The sequence below is a fragment of the Piliocolobus tephrosceles genome, chromosome 14, assembly GCF_002776525.5.
Source record: "Piliocolobus tephrosceles isolate RC106 chromosome 14, ASM277652v3, whole genome shotgun sequence".
NCBI classification, from domain to species: Eukaryota; Metazoa; Chordata; class Mammalia; order Primates; family Cercopithecidae; genus Piliocolobus; species Piliocolobus tephrosceles.
The window spans coordinates 19,107,246-19,115,279 of record NC_045447.1 but is presented as its reverse complement, the minus strand read 5'-3'; the positions used below and the strand labels follow the sequence as shown (position 1 = coordinate 19,115,279).

Sequence of the window (8,034 nt, the reverse complement as noted above, 5' to 3'; positions counted from 1 at the left end):
CATGGGTGGAAGCTCATGTTCTTTCTGTGATATAGACTCAAATGATTTGCCCACATAAAAAGTCCCATTTATAAATGAGATGTCATAAATCTCCAGTTTATGCTGATGTTTATCTACAGTCAGTAAAAGTGATAGCTACAAATTTGAACAAGATCTATGTGATTAGAAAGTGATGTTTTTATTCTGCTATCACATGCTGCCTTTACTAGTATTCCTAGTCTTGGAGGAGTGAGGAGGAAAGTTCATGGTTAATAATCAAGTTCATCATGTCATAATAGAAGGTGAAAAGTGCTATAACAAAGGTACCTACAAGTGTTGTGGATGCTCAGAGAAGGAAATAGTGCTCTGCTGCAGACTTTTGCAACAGGATCTTTGCACGTGCTGTTCTCTGGGGTCACCAACATCCTCTCAAACAGCCCTTTCCTGATCTTACCATCTACACTGGCGGTGTGTTTTTCTCTATTGTTGGGCCCTGTTCCCTTATTTACAGCACAGTTTGCAACTTGTACAAAGTAATTAATTTACCTGCTTATTGTCTTTCTGCTTCAATAGCATGAATGTTCTACAGGGACAAGAATGTAGCTGTCCTGGTCACTATTGTATGAATATCTTCAGAGCTGACACCAATCGATGCTTGATAATTGTTGAACAAAGGAAAGAGTAAATGTATGAATGAATGAATGAATTATGACTTAGTCTTCAGAATACACTGCAGCATAAGCATTACCATTCCCCTTCCTAAGTGAATAAACAGAAGCTACCAAGATCAAAGAATAGGATAAATGGGGCAGAGGGAAGTCAACGTCAGTTATTCTGGATCTAGCTCCACGGTACATCTTATTACATCAAACTACACCCACTTGAATTTACAGATTCTAGGGACTGTGGATTCACAGATGACTAAGAGAAAGCCCCAGATAAGGGAAAAGGGGAAAAGACACAAAGGTACAAAAAGAGAAGCTGAGACTTCTCCCAAAGACAGACACACTTTAGTGACTTCCTGTCTATGGATGAGTCAGACCTCATAAAGCAGATATTAATGAATAATAACAAAAACCTTTATTATGTATTTAATGTATGACCTGTGTAATGAGAGAGAAAATTTTACTCTTCAGGATTCTGGAGAGGTGAGGACACTGTATTCATTTAGAATAAAGCTTTTAATGCAGGGTCTGCACCAGAAACACAAGTTTTCTGCTACATTGCTGTGCACATCAGACCAAGAGAGAAGGGGCAGGGAAGGAGAGCATAAGGATAAGGAGCCAAGCGGGTGCTGGAAGCACATGTTCTTTCTGTAATATGATCCTTCTCTAGGACTTCCAAGCCAGTAGTGTAATCTGTGACCTACAGCATGCTTAGCACCTGTGTATTTCTTATGGAATCCTGTACAAAAGCAAACCTAACATAAGCCCAGGAATCATAGGAGGCCACTGGAAAGTACGTACAGTGGTCTACTGGGGTAGGGGGCTTAGAAATGCCCTGCCCACATCCCCACTAGAAGAAAGACTGGTTGCTCAGTATCTGGGGACAGCTGTCATCAGTTAGCCCTTTCAGGGACTGTTTCAGCTGCAGACCAAGGCCATCCCCTTCCTAGGTGGCCAACAGTCAATGCCTAATGGAATCAGGAGTATAAGGGCCAAATCATCTGGGACCCAGAGTGGAACAGCTCTGAGAGCTCTTTTAGCTGTGAGAGCGTGCAGGGTCAGCTGAGGCTGTCTGTCACCGGGGCTGCTTCAAAACTCAGCTTCTCTCTCTGCCCAATTCTCCCTCCTTCCCCAGCCTTGTGCAGGTGTTGCTGATGCCAAGGACACTTCCCAGGAAACATACTACATACTGACTCTGTCTCAGAATCTGCTTCCTGGAGAACCTGACCCGCGGCACCTGCAGACCTGGGGACTTCCACTGGCTGTAGAATTAGTGGGATTATAGGCTAATTATAGTTAAATTTCTGAACATTTATAACTATGGAATAGACATTATAATTCCCATTTAGCAAGTGGGGAAACCAAGGCACTGAGTTGTTATCTATCTCATCTGTAGTTATCATGTAGTAAATATAAGGCCAAGATTTGATCTTAGATGTGACTAAATACCAACCACCTCTTTCACAAAATGTAATAAAAGAGCCCACTTCTTTGTTCCCTTTTCTATCAAACCTAGTCTCATAATTCTCCCCTTCCTCTCATTCCCATGGCACATGATTGTTTTTGGTGTTTTGCTTTGTATTTTTCATTTTTTATGGCTCTCATCACATTGAATATTTATTCACAGTCTGTGTCCCATAATGAACCATGTTCTTTTTGAGGACTAGCGCTAAGTTTGACTCATCTATATATGCCTACAGAAGAAAAAAAAACTAAATAAGTGTGAGCTGAATTAAAGTAATTCTACATTGATTTATCTCTAATTATGGAATAAAAGCCTTTGTTCTAACATAAAAGAATCGAGGGTGTGGATAGTTATTTTTCACGGGGGGGTGGGGGTTATGAGAGACCCCTCGATGCTTTTGAAATCAGCCCTATTTCACCCTTGCCTGTGGCTATCCCTGATGCGAAAGCCAACAGGATGAAGATAAATGCATTTTTTAGGCATCTCTCTGAAAATTAAGGCCCAAGGGGGGTTAAAAAAAAAAAAAAAAACAAGGGGACAAAAGCAAATATTATTCAGAAATTTGACAACAAAAATTTAAATTAAGAAATTAAATGGAGGAAAAGAAATTAAATGGCATAGGAGTTCCTACCAATAGATTCCAGAGCTGCAAAACGGCATCTCTCGCTCTTGTTCTTCTGCAAACAATTCTGAGTGTAAATGTATTTTTGGCACAAATGGCTCTGTCCTAAGATTCTTGATTATAATTATAATAATGGGTTTCTGAAAGCCTGCAAGTGGTTCTGGGAATGATAATAAGGATTGAGAAAAGACATGTTGTTTATGTGGTGAGTGTTTGTGGAATATTAAATGAGGGTGGGAGAAAAGCTCATGTTACACTTTCCACAAACTCCAAAATATACAATTACACCCAAGCAGCCCATCACTGCCTGCCTCTCCTCCAAGCACACACTTACCATCAATCCCATTACCCTGAGAGTCTGGGACTGCGGCAGAGTTGGGGGAAAAGGCATTATTCCGTGGTTTCCATTGCAGAGTGACTCATGTCCTAAAACAACTCCTAGCTTTTCCATCACGGAAGGGAGCACCCTGAGCTACAAGGCTATGAAAGGCTGGCCCTAGTCCCAGTTCCTTCCCTCACCTACAGTTAGTTCTTAGCAAGTTATTCAGAATCCCTGAGCTACCTTCCTTTAGCCATGACCCTGATGTGGATCATTTAAATGATGACCAACTGCCCTTTCTTATTTTGTAAGCTCCTTGAGAACATGGGACCTAATTTGTTGTTTTGTCTTTAATTGTGATAAAACACAAAGCATAACATTTAGTATGAAAGTGTACAGTGGTGTTAAGTACATTCACAGTGCTGTGCAATCTTCACCACTAGCTGGTTCTGGAACTTTATCATCATCCCACAGGTAACTGATATCCATTAAGCAATCACTCTCCATTCCTCCTTTTTCTCCAGCCCCTGGAAGATCCATTGTCTTTAACTATTACAGTGTCTACTCCTGCCTTGTAAATAGTAGGTCCTGATTAATATTTATTACATTGAATAATTGCCCACTTAATTAACAATATCTGCTCTGCCTGCTTCAATGGTTTTTATAGTGTAGGCTGATTATTGTAAAATTATTTTATAGGATAATAGTGGGGACCACACAATCATAACTGTCACTTACTGAATGTTTACTGTGTGTATGTGCTGTGCTGCTGACAAATGCATTTACCCATCTGATCCTTCCAACAACTCTGAGAGAGCCATTATTATCCCCATTCAACAGGTGGAGAAACTGAGATACGCGGATCTTGAGGATTAAAATCCAAATTTGTCTGACCCCAAAGCTCAATGTAAAAAGTAAATGCAGTAGCAAGTAAGATTGTTTTTACTAATAAGATGATATGGTGGGGTTTAGGGAAGTTGTCTTAGCTTTCTGTTGCCATGATTCCCAAGGTCTGTGTGATTCCCCAGTACACCCAGATCTGTATCTGCCAATTTGTGTTGCCTTTTGCCTAAGAACCATGTCTTGACGATCACTTCTCTTAGGAAAAGTCCCCACTGACTTTGAGTATGTGCATCTATTCAGTCCCCACTGGTTGCTGTGTCTTCACGCACATCTTCTCACTCAGCCTTGTAAGGTGACCCACCTCTTTCCCCTATCAGGTCTGATCCACGTGCAAAACAGATGCAGGAGACAAATGGAAACTAAAATGTTAGCTTTATTACAGGTAAAACTGAATTGGGTGATGCCACTCAGACTTATAGCCAAAATGATCTTTCATGACTTCCCATAAGGTCATACCTGGGAACAGTCAATTGGAAGAAATGGGTTTTGAAGAGTTGACACTTCTGCAGCACTCTCTGTGGAGGCCACTATTCTGACCCATACTCAAGGGAGAGCCCAGGAGAGCCATTACTTGCTTGTTGGCCCATTAGGAGAACCATGGACAATGGCCGAGACATTGCATCACTTACTGAAGTTCATTTGAGCTTTGTAATAATTTGGGTAGGTAAGTTTGACTGCCCCAATTCTACAGATAAGCAAAACAAAATTCACAGAGGCCAAGCAATTTGGCCAAGACTCAGCTGGAAAGAGACTCTGGGACCTACTTGCTTCTCAGTCAACTGCATCAGTTCTTTCCTGGTGATCAGTGGATGGCCCTGAGTCACCAAAAACTCGGTGTTCTCATCCAGAACTCTGGTGCTCATTTCAGGGGACACTCAGATGTCTTTTGCCCTTGGGAATCCCATTTTGTTTGGAGGAGGCTTCACGGCATGGTCTTGGATCTTGGGGCATCACATGCCAGTGTTCTCACTCCTACAGGGACTGTGAGTCACTCTCAACTCCTTTGCTCTCTAAACCCCACTCCCTGCATTGTGTTTTTATTCAGCAACCTGTTCTCTCGGTCACACCATTTCTGTCCATTAATAGCACAAATCTGCAAATATGCATTAGCAGGCTTTACATTCTGAAATCAGCTCTGACTCAATACTATTATATGATTAAAGAGCAACCATTTGAGACTCACAACTAAGCCATACTTTCTCACATATGCTTTATGTTAAATGATGTAGAGGAATAAATGTACAACAGCAGATTACAACACCACTTACAGGGCACTTAATAGATGCACGCATCATGCTAAGCACTTTCTACTCAATATCTCATTTAATCTTATTTTTGCCAGCATCACCACCCCCAGATGACTGTAGGTTTCCTGATGGCAAGATCAGAGGCTGGCCCTGCACAGAACCTGGCACATAGTAAGCATTCAAGATTTATTCCAGAGCAGCTAACATTCATTAAACACCTACTGTGTTCCAGGTACTTTTAACGAACTCATTGGCAGCCCCACAGGCCTTGAGATGGGTGTTACTATTTTGTTTTTCCTGAAGAGGAAACCAGGCTCTGAGGCATTCAATAACTTTCCTAGGTTTCCTAGCTAGTAAGCAAAAAAGCCAAGTACTACCCACATTCTCAGGCTCTAAAAGCAGAGCTCTTTCCAGTACACCATGAATGAATGAAATTAAAAGAGTGTAGAGTCTGGTATGTAACTTCAATGTGCTTCTCTCTAGTTAATAAATTTGTCTACTACTCCAGGAGAGCATGATTGAGTTGATAGTGATAAGCAAATTATCACTGCTACCTGGGGTTACAGGAAGATAAGTCTGCCTGAAGCAGATAGAAAAAGTGCTAGGGAGAAAATGGAGAATGGACTCTGCTCTCAAAGGCTACGCAAGATTTAAATGGTGAACTGGATAAGTGAGGAACTGCATAAGCAAAAATACAGAGGCAGGAACCTGAAGACATGAACACAGCAGTAGGGAGAAAGTTAACCAGAGGACAGGACTGCCAGCATCAGAGATAGGATTACAGGGAGCTCTGACAACCAGTAGACAGAAAGGCAATACTGCGGATTCCTGAGCTAAGGAAAGTCATGATGAGAGACATATTTTAAAAAGAAGAATCTGCATACAGAACAGAAAAGGAGTTTGTAGGGGGGTGCTGAGCACTTGCAATGGGCTTGAAATGTACTGTGTGTAACTGAGCGAATTAATTCATAAGTAGTCAAATAAACAAATGATTGAAGAAAACAAGAGCTATTGGGGTACCACTGGTTATTATGAGGTACAAGGCCTGAGCTGAGTGATATTAGGGAAGATTTGGCCAAACTTGGAAGTACTGGATGAAGTACATAATGAAAGAAAAATCCAATGCCTTCTTTCTTTCTCTTCAGTCTACTCATTCTTACAACCCAGGAAACCTGAAAAAATTCCTAGGGAAGTAATGAAAACCAGGGCAAGAGCATGAAAGAAGTCTCTATAAAGCAACAGATTGACTAACAAAGAGGCTACATACCAGTGACACGTGTTGGTGTTACTTTCTAACCAGAGATAGAAATCACACAGGATATCTAGGTGTGTATTCCAGAAGGGTGTTATGGAACAATAACCTCATCAATAGAGACTAAAATAAGATGTGAGAGATACAAGGCTCTTAACAATGTGAGCAGCAGCCCTTTGATGAGCGCTTTGTTTGTTGACTAATTTGCAGTAACGGCGTTGGTGGTGCGGACGTGGCTTGGCGTGTGGGGCGTGAGGACCACGCAAGCCCGAGGCTTGGTCTCAGATCAGTCCGAGAATGTCGACTGGGGCGCGGGCTCCATCCGGGAAGCTGGTGGGGCCTTCGGAAAGAGAGAGCAGGCTGAAGAGGAACGATATTTCTGAACACAGAGTAGAGAACAACATGGTGTTTGAAAAAACACCATGAAGAAGAAATCGTTCATCATAAGAAGGAGATTGAGCGTCTGCAGAAAGAAATTGAGCGGCATAAACAGAAGATCAAAACGCTAAAGCATGATGATTAAGTGCACACAGTTCCCCATAGAATAGCACATGTCACTGCCCACTTCTGTGTAGACATGGTTCTGGTTTAATTAATATTTGTCTGTGTGCTACCAACAGATTATAATAAATTGTCATCAGTGGAAAAAAAAAAAAAAAAAAAAAGAATCACACTTAACATGACCTTATGGAGTAGAGCTGAAGCTTCCTCTCTCCTGTATTTGGCTTTTTGACAGTACAAAAATTGGTAATTCAGCAACTCTCAGGTATGCAAAATCTGACACACTTGTTTTCCTAGTAAATGTAGATCTGTTTTTAGCCCCACGGGCTTCTAACTCACAGATTAAACAAGATAATATTTAAACGTACCTAATGCATATGAGACACTTGAAATTATAGGTCTGTTCAGACTCATTTATCTTGCCCTAATATGCAGACCTGCTTTTGTTCTTCTCAGGTCCCACCTTTTATCTGCAGAACTGAGAAGGCTGCCCATAAAACCAAGTTTGATATTGGGTGACTACCATATGCTAACCAACTTCCCTGATGCTGCCTATCTTCATTTATCCATCTGACCATCCACCCTTTATTTCTTCTCTTCATTATCTATCCATCCATCCATCTATCCATCTGTCTATTCATCCATCCATCTATCCATCCATCTATCCATTCATCCTTCCATCCATCCATCTGTCCACCCGTTCATTTATCCATCCATCCATCTATCCTTCCCATGCATAAAGCATATTCCAGGTACCATTCACTGTGCCAGGGGTGAGGATGTGGCAGTTACCAACTCAGGCAAGGCTCATGGCTGCCATATGTGAGATGTCCTTCATTCCCCTTTGCCTGTGTTTTTTCTCTAATGACCTTCAGCCCTAGTAGACTTACTGAGGTCTAACTTTCTCTAAGACTAGAATGATGAACTGGGAAGAACATAGTACCTGTGACTTTAAGTAAGTTGTTTGCCTGCTCTAAGTCTCATTTCCTCCTCGTTAAATAGGGATAAAAATGCTAAATATCTCAGAATTACTAGGGTGGTATAAGTGGGGGAATAATTGCCTGGTACAGAGTAGGTACTC

The 8,034-nt window shown here is 41.4% G+C and overlaps 1 pseudogene; it reads left to right on the top strand.

The window, feature by feature from the left end:
- Positions 1-782: 782 nt before the first annotated feature.
- Positions 783-7,117, top strand: LOC111550361 (annotated as a pseudogene).
- Positions 7,118-8,034: the final 917 nt, after the last annotated feature.